Source organism: Gavialis gangeticus, unplaced genomic scaffold (assembly GCF_001723915.1).
Source record: "Gavialis gangeticus isolate Ggan-Ray unplaced genomic scaffold, GavGan_comp1, whole genome shotgun sequence".
In the NCBI taxonomy this organism is placed as follows: Eukaryota; Metazoa; Chordata; order Crocodylia; family Gavialidae; genus Gavialis; species Gavialis gangeticus.
In genome coordinates, this window is record NW_017729024.1 from 173093557 (window position 1) to 173106681 (window position 13125).

Consider the following 13125-nt stretch of genomic DNA (forward strand, 5'->3'; position numbering starts at 1 on the left):
CCAAATTTTGGTATCATCAGCGAATATAAACAGGTTGCAATTAATCGAATCTGTTGGAGCAGGCATATAAATGAGCTTCAGTAGTGTCTCATTTCATGTGTATCAGCATCCTTGACTGAAACATGGCAATGGAGTGCTTTAATGCTAATACTTGGGTTCATTATAGGAAGGTCCTGTCAGACCAACCTGGTGGCCTTCTATGACCAGGTCACAAAATCCTTGGACACAGGTGTAGCAGTGGACGTAGTCTTTCTGGACTTTAGAAAGGCCTTCAGCACTGTCTCTCACCCCATTCTCATTAAAAAACTAGGCAGCTGTGGTGTCGATGCCTACACAGTCAGATGGGTTGCAAATTGGCTAGAGGGCCACACCCAGAGAGTGGTGGTGGAAGGGTCATTTTTGACCTGGAGGGATGTGGGCAGTGGGGTTCCCCAGGGCTTGGTCCTCAGGCCTGCACTGTTCAACATTTTCATCAGAGACTTGGACGAGGGGGTGAAAAGAACCTTATTCAAATTCGTGGATGATGCTAAGATGTGGGGAGAAGTGGGCAGGTTAGAAGGGAGGGACAGGCTACAACTAGTTCTGGACAGGTTACAGAGGTGGGCGGATGAGAATAGGATGGGATTCAATACTGACAAGTGCAAGGTGATGCACCTAGGGAGGAAGAACCAGCAGCATACCTACAGGCTGAGGAAATCCCTTCTCATAAGAACAGAAGCAGAAAAGGATCTTGGTGTCATTATTGATTCCAAAATGAACATGGGCCACAAATGTGAGGACGTGGTCAATAAGGCTAAGCACACCTTGTCATGCATCCACAAATGCATCATGAGCAAAGCCAAGGAGGTGATCCTCCCCCTCTATGTGACACTGGTCAGGCCACAGTTGGAGTACTGCATCCAGTTCTGGGCGCTGCACTTCAAGAGGGATGTGGACAACATGGAGAGGGTCTAAAAGAGGGCATGACCAGGGGAAGGCAGGGCAGGCCCTATGAGGAGTCGTGCATGATCAGGGGAAGGCAGGGCAGGTCCTATGAGGAGAGGCTCAGGGACCTGAACCTGTTCAGCCTCCACAAGAGAAGGCTAAGAGGGGATCTGGTGGCCATCTATAAACTTACCAAGGGGGACCAACAGGGAACAGGAGAGACCCTGTTCCCCCGAGCACTACCCAGAGTAACTAGGAATAACGACCATAAATTGACTGAGAGTAAGTTCAGGCTAGACATCAGGAAGCACTACTTCACAGTCAGGGCGGCTAGGATCTGGGATCAACTTCCAAGGGAAGTGGTGATGGCTCCTACCCTGGGGGCTCCTACTCTGGGGGTCTTCAAAAGGAGGCTAGATAATCAGTTAGCTGGGGTCGTTTGATCCCAGCACTCTTTCCTGCCCATGGCAGGTGTCACAGCCCCGGAGCTGGCGAGCCAAGCTCACGGTCGTGGTCATGGTGGGGCAGCTGGGTGGTGGCAATTGGAGCGGACAGGCAGGAGTTTTTGGCAATGGAGTACTGAGCGGCATGGAAGCGTGTGGTTTCTTAAACAAGTGGGATTTATTTGACTTACGCTTTTGAGGCATAGGCAATGATCTTCAGTTACAGTGGATGGTAACAATAAACAAACAGAGGGGTCTGTCGGCTCATGGGGTTCACCAGCAAGCCCTTGCTTTCTAACCCCGGAGGGCTAGGGGTGGCTGCCTGCTGGCTAGTCCCAGAGCTGGTCGACAGCTTATGAAAGGATAAACAGACGACAGGACAAACTGTAACTTGATGAACTGAAATGATATTGGAGTCGTGACGCCAGTCCCGAAGGACGATCGGATGGTCGAGATGATAGCCGAGGTCGAAAGCCAGGTAAGTCGTAGTGAAGCCAAAGTCGGTTTGGTAAGAATGATCCGGATCGGAGGTCAGTAGTCGGTGCCAAGGTAAATCGTATGCCAGAGAATCAATATATTAAACCACAATCGAGACTGAGATCGACAATGAACCACCAAGCAAAGAGAAGACCGATAGGCCTGAGAGCCTAGCAGTGCTGCAATGAACAGCTACTGCCTCTAGCTAACCCGGGTCTCTCCCTTCTTCTCCCCTCCTCTGGAGGGCTTCGCTAACCTTTTATAACAATTTGGTGGCCAATTAGAATGCGTCCCTCAAAGAACTTTCTAGCCAAATGACATCATGCTCTTAGTTGGCTGAGCATGCGTGAGTCTGAGCTCTCCGTTGTCACCAAGCATGCGCAGGGCTGAAAAGTAGGTCAGCCTGACTGACAGCTCTTGGGGTCGCCCAGGGGACACATGCTGGGTGAGCCCAATGGAAAATTCCATGAGTCTGTCTTGCACATGTCCAGACTTAACTCTTTCTGCGTTGGCAGCATAGACTAGAATTTTTCTCTCACAGCAGGGGGTCAGACTTGATGACCTGCTCAGATCCTTTCTGACCCTACCAACTATGAAGATAAAGCTCATTCAATGAGCTTTAGTTCAAAGTGCCTAGCCATCATTTTTCAGAATGGGGGATGCTGCTCCATATGAGGTTTGGCACTTCTAATAAATGGTGTTCGCTAATTAAATTGTCTTCCCCCCCTTCCCCCCCGACACTGCATGCCTCCTGAAGCATGTGTAAAAACACCTTGGGAGTCTTGCCTATGACTTAAGTGGAATCATGATCTTTCCAGTGGTCTTTTCTTCTCTCTCTGTCTTAGCTTCCCTATCAGTAAGGAGTGATAATGGTATCTATCTCTGTAATGCTTAATTCAGGGATATTTGTAAATCCATTTTAGACCAGGAAAGGAAAGATATCATAGGAGGGCAAAAAATAACTACTGGATAGATTTATTGAAGAAATCAATTTTCAAAATTTCAATTAAATTTTCATCTACATATTGACCTGAAATTGGATTGAAGGCATCTTCATGAAAATTTTTTGTGATTTGATTAGTTGAAGTGAACTCAGAACTGTCATTACAATTTAGTGACTATGAAAGTAGATCTCTGACCTTTATTGTCTAGATTTTAAATTAATTTCAAGTGACTCTTTCAGTATTTTTCCTATTAATTTAAATTTGTAGCATTAGTAAGTAAGTAGAGCTGGACATGGTATACAAACAAATGGAAACCAACTTGATTCTGGAATATTTGGCACAACAAAAAAACTAAGGTTACATATGCCTATTTAAGTGATTTGGGAGATTCTCCTTGGCTAAGTTTTTCTATCAGGAAAACAAACCCGAGACACCTGAACAGAAATTCAAAGGTGAGCCCTTGAAGAGTAAAGAGCTTGCAATGCTGATGCTGTACAGTCAGGGGGCTCTTCTGCACACAACTGTGTACTCTGCAGGCTCCCTTAGTCTGCTTGAGTCAGAATGGAAGCAGTGCACTGGGCAGCCCTGATTGGTCAGGCCAGAGTTTTTAGGAACAGAGACAAGAACGCAGCATTTGAAAGACAAAAGACCCTGCAGAACCAGCAACTCTACTATTGTACCCTACCATTACAGACACCCAAAACTGCACATCCCTGCATGGAGCACACATGCCTAGTACCCCAGGGGCTGACTCTTGCCTGGGCATGCCTCTTGTCACTAGGGTCACACAAGGTCTGCCCTTATAAAAAAGGGCAGTGAAGACAGACCCAGTGGGATGCCCTCTCCATCTGGACCAGTACCATGCCACACCATCTATCTACCCAGAGGCCCCGCCAGCAACCCCACCGTGAACAACACCTACTGGACAAGGACCCCTTTCCAGCCTGGATAAGTAGCTATAACCTCCCCAGCCCCTCTTCAACCAAGGACTTGGACTCTGCTTCTCTTCCCTACCTGGACTCCAGCCCTTCCACTGAGTCTCTTTCTCCTGTTGCCGTTGTGGGTGCTTGTGTATGTGTGAGAACCAGTAACTTCATGGGGCTGTGTAGTGTGTTTTCTGTTTAATAAAACTGTTATTTGGACCCCTGAGTTGGGTTTTGCTTTACTATGGTTTGGCCCTGCTCCAATCTCTGCTCCTCGCCCCTCTAACTTCTGTCTCATTTCTCCCTCTCTTGCTTCTGACTCACTGCCACCTCCAACATCTGTCCTGAGCTCCTCTCTGCCTCCAACCCCCCTGTTTCTTTGCCACTGTCTTATCCCCACTGCCCTTGCCTTTTCCTCTGAGCAACTAGCTTTCTGCTTCAGTTTATTTCCTGGCTGTCTCCTCCTTGCCACCACTTATCTGCCCCCTCCCCACAATATCTCAGCTGTCTGCCTCAGTTTCCAGCCCCAGTCTACCTTAAGTAAACCCAAGCCTCAGTTCCTCAGCCAGCTTCTCTGTAGTCCACCAGTTCTAAGCCTGGTTCTGGCAACTTTCACTTCCTACACTTTAACCCTCTCTCTCACCTAAACCTTCCCCCAAGTATCCCAGGTACCACAAGCACACACATACATACTGTACTATCCAAGTTAGGAACTTACCTGTGTGTATGTGTAGGTGGGTTGTATGTGTGTGAACTGGTGAGTGCGTGTGTTTGTTTATGTATATATATATGTCATCGTGTTGCATGATATATGAATAAGTGATCGGTGTCTAACTTTTGGGGTGTATAATGTATGTGCTTGAATTGGTGATAAGTATGCATGTGCCTAGGCTGGTTTGGATGTGTGTGTGCCTGAGCTGGTAGTATGTGTGTGTATGCACCTAACTGATTTGTGTGTTTGTATATGTGCAATTGTGTCACCCCCTCCTGTCTGACAGTGCAATATTGAGATCCTGACAGTTGGCCTGACCTCACAAGGCAACATTGTCTCTCTGCTAAGGATTAGATTGATTGCCACACTTGGGACTCTATTGGACTGCATGGCTTAGGATCTGTTGCCCAGCTGCAGGCAGTAAGCAAGTGATTGCAGGCCCACCTGGAAGACTGGACAGCTGATGAAGATAATTGACTGGCTCAAAGGAAGGTAAAGACTCCCAGGGAAGGAAGAGAGAGATAAAGATAAAGATAAAAATAAAACTGTGAAGCTAGAGATGGCAGCATTGAGCCAGGGTACTCTCTCAGGCTCCAGGAAAAGGTACTGTAGGGTATAAATTAACTTTTTATTGTTCATGTATTATTTGTGTGATGATTTCATGATTTATGTTGTATCCTGTGGGGGCATGTTTGCCTAGGAAAATAAAGACTGTATTATGTAAACAGAGAACCTACTACAGGTGATGGAGAATGTGGGCACATTAAAGAGAATTTCAGCAATGGAAACAGGAACTTTGCTGAGATGATTGGAGGGGCTGCATTAGTTACAGAAGCTCCAACTTCAGCAGCAACAGTTTCAGCAGCTGCAACCACAGCAAATGCAGCAATTCAACAGAGAAAAACAACAGTATATGCAGAAAGCAACAATTGAAGCCCTTGAGAGATGGATGAGTTCCCAGAAGTAACATTAGGAAGAGAACCAGGAGAAGCTGGAGATCAGGCAGATAAAGTACTTCCAGATGCAAGGTCTCATGGAAAGGCTACCACAAGTATTTGCCACAGACCAAGCACCAGTTGAAGAGCCTCATAAAAACCCATCAGTGGGACCTTGCTGAGCTCTCAGGGTGTTTTCCACTGAAACAGAGGCAAAATGCAGATTGGAGGAGCTTGAAGGCCAGGAGGCAAAGCTGCTGGAAACCCGTGCTGAGAACTTACAGCTCAGGCAAAGAATCCAATCCATGGAAGTCCTCCTGGAAGCAGGTCAGATGAGGGGGCTAAGGGAAGATGAAGGCTGGCAAGCAGCTAACTGAGCAGAAGTGAGCCAGCTACAGTTAAGATTCTTGCGAGGAAAATGAGGCCAGGAAGCTAACAATTGAACACCAGCAAGGAAAAATTGAGGACCTGTGTGAGAGGAATAGGGAAGCAAACAAAAAATCAGCTACAATTGAGAGAACATGGGAAGGAAAAGCTACTTGCTGCTGACAAAGGAGGGGGAGAGTCAGAGCAGTAGCTGGGTGCAATCTGAGCTCCCACATAGCAGAGAGTACTTTATGTTTTCCCAGAGGTCACTGTCTCCTCCCAGCAGACCTATAATGAATGGCTCTGAGAATTTAAGAAACAAGCTTTGGAAATGCTGAAGCAGCAGAAGGGGAAGATAGGAGCACTTGATTCAGTGCTCTAGCTGTAATGGACAGAAGAAACTCAGAGCATTTCACAAGCGTAGTGTAAGCAGTACCAAGCTACCCTGGCCAAGGTTGAAGAAGTGCTCCAAGCTCTGCAGGAGAGGTTGGAGAGGGAGGAAAAAGCAGGGACAGCAAAACTGACTGGGTCAGAAGAAGAACCTAGAAAGTATGAAACAAAATAGAAAAGACTGGAGAGAAGTTAAAAGGAGAGCTACAGAGTGCACACCACTTAAATACATATACCTCTCTTCTGGAGGTGCACTTGGAAGCTCCCACGTTGGGATGCCAAGACTCTACACAGGAATTTGAAGTATTGAGGCAGCTCTTATTAAAATGCCTTGAGCTGCAGTTAGGGGAGCTGGAACCTAGGCACAACGTGAAGATAGAAGGGCTAAGGAAGGAGCTCACCAGACTGAACTGTCAACTTTCTCGGGAGGAGACACAAGAGTTATTACAGCAGGAGAAAGCTGAGCATCACCATCACAGAGAAAGGCAGAAGTGGTGGCCTTGAGAAGCCCAATCCTGCAATTAAAAGCAAAGCTGGAAGAGAACAAGTGCCCTCATAAGGGGAACAAAAGGATGACCAAGCAGGGGGAAAAACCGAGACCTGAGTGAGAATCTGGGCAAAGACTCTTGATGGATGCCCGGGGGAAAACTTGTGGAAAGCCCAAGGAACTGGAGTAATGATTTCCTACAGAAGGGGTCCAGATACAGGGATAGCAATCCAGAAGGTAATCAAGAGAGACGTGAGTGTCATAGAAACATCGCTTCAGTCACAGCTTCAACAGGAAAGGCCACCCAAAGAAGAAGGGACAGTAACAGTGTCTGCCGCAGATGTGAATGGGGGGATGCCACAATACCCAGAATGGCAGGGGCTGCAGTAGGCTGGGACAAAGCCAGCAGAGCAGGCAGCCAAGCAAAACCCTGGAATGTCAATTTTAAGGGGGGAAGGTTTGTGGTGGAGTACCTTTGGGGGTGCTTGCCACTTGAGGACTTTCACAGGCTCGGAGGGGAGCCTGCTTTTGGAGGAGCAGCAGGGGAAACCTCCCTTAGGAACTATTCTCGGAGGGAAGGTGGGTGGCAGGGAAGGTTGGTGTCTGCCACTTTAAGAGCGGAGCCAAGCAGCCAGCAGGTACTTGATTGCAGTGGCCATTTTAGACCTCTGGCCGCCTATATCAAGAGAGTAGTTCACTGCTGGCAGGCCAGGCAGTAACATCACCTGGCTGCAAGGCTACATGCAACATGCTGGAGGTAAGGGAGGAGCTGTAGGGGATAGTTTGGAGGCTCCTGGTCCTGGGCATGACCTAAAACTGCACCCTGCCGGGAGTGGGTGATCTGGTGGGGCTCTCAGTGGTGTGGGAGCCCCCAGGAAATACCAGGTCAGTTACCACCCTGGTGAAAGGTGGATGCAGACCCTGAGAAGCGAGAGTTGCAGCCAGGCATTGCTGCGGCCACCTGAGCCCTGTGGGGTGTAGAATCCCTCGGATAGGTAGTTGGGGCCAGGCATGGCTATGGCCACCTGAGCCCACCGTGGAGGGAAGTCCAGTGGCCCCACTAAGGAGGTAGTGTGGAGCCCCAGTGAGTTGGGCAGACATGAGGAGTGCCAGCGAGGGGAGGCCAAAGTATGTATTTGGACACCTGAGGCTGCAGTTTGGGGTGGAGGCCAAATAAGGGGGGCTCAATCCGAGAGAGGGGTGAGTTCTGACCCTGGTAAGTCCTCCACCACTGGGAGGCTGAGAGTGGGTCTAAAGTAAGAGCTATAGTAGAGCACAATGGACCTGCTGCTCCGGGGGGGGAGTGAGAGTCCCTGTGGGACCCTGGAGCACCAGTCATGGTGTGGGTTAAGAATGCTCCAGTGAGGGGTGGCCCCAAAAAGTGGGGCAGAGAGGTGAAGCCCCAGTGAGGCGGTGGTGTGGAGCCCCAGTGAGGGAGCGGAGATAAGGAGCCCCAGTGAGGAGGGAAAACCAGAGGGCTGGGAGCCCAGTATTGTTTGAGTGTACAGAGTTGCCCCGGGAAGGGGCCAGGTCAAGTTTAGGCCCAGTCAGGTAATTGGCTGGCCACTATCCCAGTGATGGTCATGGGAGAGGCCCAAAAGACGGTACGTCTGCCACCCAAGGTATGAGCTAGCTAAAGCCTATGGCCTAGGGGCCCCTCCAAGAGGAAGCAAGGCAGTACAAGTTGTTGAGGCATGAAAGAGATCTTGTGAGAGGGGGTGGAGTGTGAGAGGCCCTAGTGAGAGGAGGGCGGTATGAATGTGTGTGTGTCTGAGGCCTGACAACAAGGCCTAAGCTTGGCCCAGCTGTAGGCTGGGAATACTGTGTCATCTGGATGTCATCTGCGAGGCCTGGGCTGCAGTGTAGGGGAGAAACAGAGCCATAGGGGAGGAACAGTACCCCCTGCCATTGAGGCAAAAATGGGCAGCCTCCAGTCTTAGTTAACATCCTAATTAATTAACAACAAGGCATGGCAGGTAAGTAAGGGGGTTGGTGTGCCTGAAGGCAGGTGGGGAAACTAGCACTGTGTCTAGTCGGGGAGTCCCAGCATGCCACACTGACCTTTAGTTAAAAGTGGCCCCAACTATTGAAGCATGGGGGATGCTCAAGTTGCAGGAAGGGAGGTTACTAAGAAGGTAGTAAAGCACTGGAACAGGTTACCCAGAGAGGTTGCAGACTCTCTATTCTTGGAGGTCTTTAAGACCCAGCTAGACAAAGTCTTGGCTGGGATGATCAAGTTGGGGATGGTCCTGCTTTGAGCAGGGTGTTGGACTAAATTACTTCCTCAGGTCCCTTCCAACCCTAATTTTCTATGAGACACAGAGGCTAGCTGGAGTTGCTAATTAGCACACTCCAGCAGACTTGATTAATCGAGTCTGCTCCAACGTAATCTAATTACAGTACATCGGAGCAGCCTCCCAGCACATCTACAGGCACCCTATAATTTTAAAAGGTGTAAGATATTTGAAATTATCCCAGACACAACTGGCTGCATTATTGCTGCAAGAGTGTGGGACCAGCAGGGGCTATGAAGATGGTATGTGTTCTTGTGAGCACATGAAAGGGAGTGAGCAGAGAAGAGTGAGGTGGAGCCTTGGTTTACCCCTGAACTGCACAGTTCTCCAGCTTATGGTGTGAAGAGGAGGCAGCACATCTGATAAAAGGCAGAAAGAAGAAGACCTCCTCTTGGAGCATGGTTCAGAAAGAAAGGATTGGTGACCCTCAGCCAAAATCCCATACCAGGACTGTGTGGCTTAAACAAAGCACTGTACAAAGACTCAGTAAGGTCGTCATTTAAAATAGAGGAAAGGCAGGGGGAGTGGGAGGAACCCAACAGGATCTCTTACTCGGAGTCTCTTTTCCTCCGTCCCATGATGGGAGTGGCTTATTTAAGTGAAGCCCAAAACTAGGTGACTAATTTTGCTTCTACTTTTAATAGGAAATATGATATTGACTGAGGCCAAATTCAGGATGAAAATGTGAAAGGGAGTATGAAATGATCACAATTAGGGCTGCAAGCTTAATCATGAACAGTCTCAAGCCCTTCAGTTAGGGTGGTGGGATTATTTTTCCCATGAGCTCTGAGAGAGCTGGAATTTGAAATTGCAGGCTAAGTCACAAATATTCTGAAATGAATCTATCATATTTGGTAAATGGCAAATATAGTACCTCTAGTCAAGAAGATGATCCTGACACCCACATCTTCATTAGTTTGACATCAGTAGTAAGCAGGGCCTTAAAACAAACAAAGAAATAAAATAAAGACCTAGAGGTAATGGAAACTAGGATATGCCACATGAGCTTACCAAAGTTAAATTGTACCAAAGTAATCCAATTCCTTTATTTGATAAAAAACTGATTTTTCTAGACAATACAGATGTGACAGATGTAATATATCTGGATGTGTGTGATGCCATGTGGAAAGTTCTTTATTAAACCACAGTAGATGGATAGAAGGATTGTGAGATATGTAAAAAGCTGGCTCAAAGGGAGAGGAAATATGTAGCGTTGAAAAGGAAATAATTTGGAGGGCAGTTATAAGTAGAGTTTTTCAAGGATTGGTCTTGGGCTTAGTCATGTTTAATATTTTCATTAATGAACTTGTCAAAAATGTTAAGAGCTGTAGTAATAAAATTTGCTGATAACACAAAGATAAGATATCATTAATACAGGTAAGGTTATCATACAGGAAGAAAAGGATGGCATGGAGGATGAGAGTAATAGAAATGGAATGAGATTTAATGGGACAAAGCACAAGGTCATACAGAAAAAGAATTTCTGCTATAAGTTTGGAGCTCATCAGTTGGAAACCATTGAGGAGAAGACAGACCTCAGATATGACCTGATCACAGAATGACTGTGATCCACCTTTGTGATGCAGCAGTGAAAAAGGAAATGCAAATGTGTTGGTTTATGCATTTCCAGTAGAAATAGGAAAGCGATAATGTCATTGCATGAGGAACTTGTGAGATTCATAGATGCTTGGGTTGGAAGGGACCTCAATAGATCATCAAGTCCAACCCCCTGCCTAGACAGGACAGAGTGCTGTGGTCAGATGACCCCAGCCAGATGCCTATCCAGCCTTCTCTTTAAGACCCCCAAGGAGGGGAGAGCACCACCTCCCTTGGAAGCCCATTCCAAATTTTGGCCACCCTTACCATGGATAAGTTTTTCCTGATGTTTAGCCTAAATGTGCTCTCTGTCAGTTTGTGACCATTGTTCCTTGTTACCCCAAGAAGCAGCGTGGTAAACAGAGCATCTCTGATCCTTTGCTGCATCCTCCTAATGCATTTGTAGGCAGCCACAAGGTCACCTCTCAGCCTTCTCCTGCGGAGGCTGAAGAGGTTCAGGTCCCTCAGTGTCTCCTCATAGGGCTTGTCCTGTAAGCCCCTAACCATATGAGTGGCCTCCTCTGGACCCTCTTGAGTCTATCAATATCCTTTTTGAAGTGTGACACCCAAAACTGGATGCAATACTCCAACTGTGGTCTGACCAATGCTGACTAGAGGGGAAGTATCTCCTCCTTGGATCTATTTGTCATGCATGTGCTGATGCATGATAAAGTGTGGTTAGCTTTGCTGATGATTTCGTCACACCGACGACTCGTGTTCATCTTGGAGTCCTCTATGATGCCGAGATCCCTTTCCACCTCTGTGCTGCTGAGAGGGTCACTTCCCAGTCAGTAGGGGTGCTAGATATTTTTGTGCCCTAGGTGCAGCACTCTGCACTTGTCCTTGTTGTACTGCCATCCTGTGCAGAGTTTTCATAGGCTCATAAGAAAGTAAGGCTCAAAGGGACCTCACAAGGTCATCTCGTCCAGTCCCCTGCTCAAGTCGGGATCATCCCTGACTAACCCATCCCAGCCAAGTGTATGTTTAACTTGCTTTTGAAAACAAGGATGGAGACTCCAGAACTTCTCTAGACAGCCTGTTGCAATACTTGACTATCCTCATAGTCAGAAAGTTCCTCCTAACCTCCAACCTAAATTTCCTCTTCTGAACCTTGAGGCCAGTGCTCCTTGTCCTGCCCCTACATCCACAGAGAAAAGTCCACATCAATCTTCTCTGTAATTGCCCTTCAGGTATTCGAAGACTTATCAAATCCCGCCTCTCAGTCTTCTCTTCTCCAGGCTAAATAACCCTAGTTCTTTCAGCCTTACCTCCTTAGTTTTTCTTTCCAACCCCCAATTTATTTTTGTTGTTCTGTGCTGAACTTCTTCCAATCCTTCCACATCCTTGTTGAAATGTGTGGCCTAAAACTGAACACAGTACTCCAGGTGAGGCCTCATCAGTGCTGAGTGGAGCAGAATAATCACTTTTCTTGTTTTGCACTCCTGTTAATACAACCTGGCATTACTTTTTGTTCAATATCTATATGGCTTTTTCTGCAACAAGGGCACACTGTTAGCTCATATTTCGCTTATGGTCTACTCTAACCCCCAGGTCCTTTTCTGCAGTACTGCAGCCTAGTCGGTATTTGTGCATGCAGTTACTCCATCCCAAGTGCAGACCATTGCAGTTATGCTTGTTAAACCCTATCTGGTTGACTGTGGACTGTTTCTCCAGTCTATCCAGGTCATTCCAGAGCCTTGCCTTACTTCCTGGAGTATCTCCAGTTCCACACAACTTTGGTGTCGGCTGCAAATTTTCCAAGTGTTCACTACATGCCATTGCCCAAGTAAGAAGATATGAAACAATACTGGGCCAAGGACAGACCCCTGAGGAACCCCATTTGATATCTTCTTCCAACTAGGCATTAAACTATTGATGATTACTTATTGAATATACTGATCCAATCAGTTATGTATCCATCTTTAAAGTGCTTTCATTTAGCCTCTATTTCTGTAGCTTGTTAATAAGAATATCATGAGAAGAAGTGTCAGAAGCCTTGCTAAAATCAAGGTATATTACACCCACTGTCTGTCCCCCACCTCCCTTGTCCTTCACCCTCATGCCCACAGCCAGTCACCTTGTCATGGAGTAAATCATGCCTGACCAACCTGACTTCCTTCTATACTGGATTTTCCTGATCACCTTGTTCTCCTCTAGGTGCTTTACAGTGCATTCCTTGAGGACCTGCTTCATGATCTTTCCTGGTCAGGAAAGCCTTCATATCCAGGTCAGGCTGATTACTCTGTAGTTTACCAGATCCTCCTTCATCCTTTTCTTAGTGATGGGCACTAGGGCTGTATGAAGCTTCGGGTGATGATTTGATTTGGAGGAGATTCAGCCTGATTTGGTGGCTAAATCTCTGAATCTGAATTGAATTTGGGGATCAATTTAAAGGTTCAAATCAATTCAAAGCTCTCAATCTTCGGAAAAGATTCGGAGAGCTTTCATGATCCGGGCAGTCCGCGGTGGCTGCAGCAGGAAGCTGCAGCTGGCTCCGAGCTGGTAAGTACTAGGGTCTGAAGAGTGGGGGCTGAGGGAGAAGGGAGGGGACCATGGGGGGGACATCTCCTAGCCCGCCCCCCCCACGGCTGCTCCCACCCACCCCAGCTCAGTACTTTAAAAAAAAAAAATCCC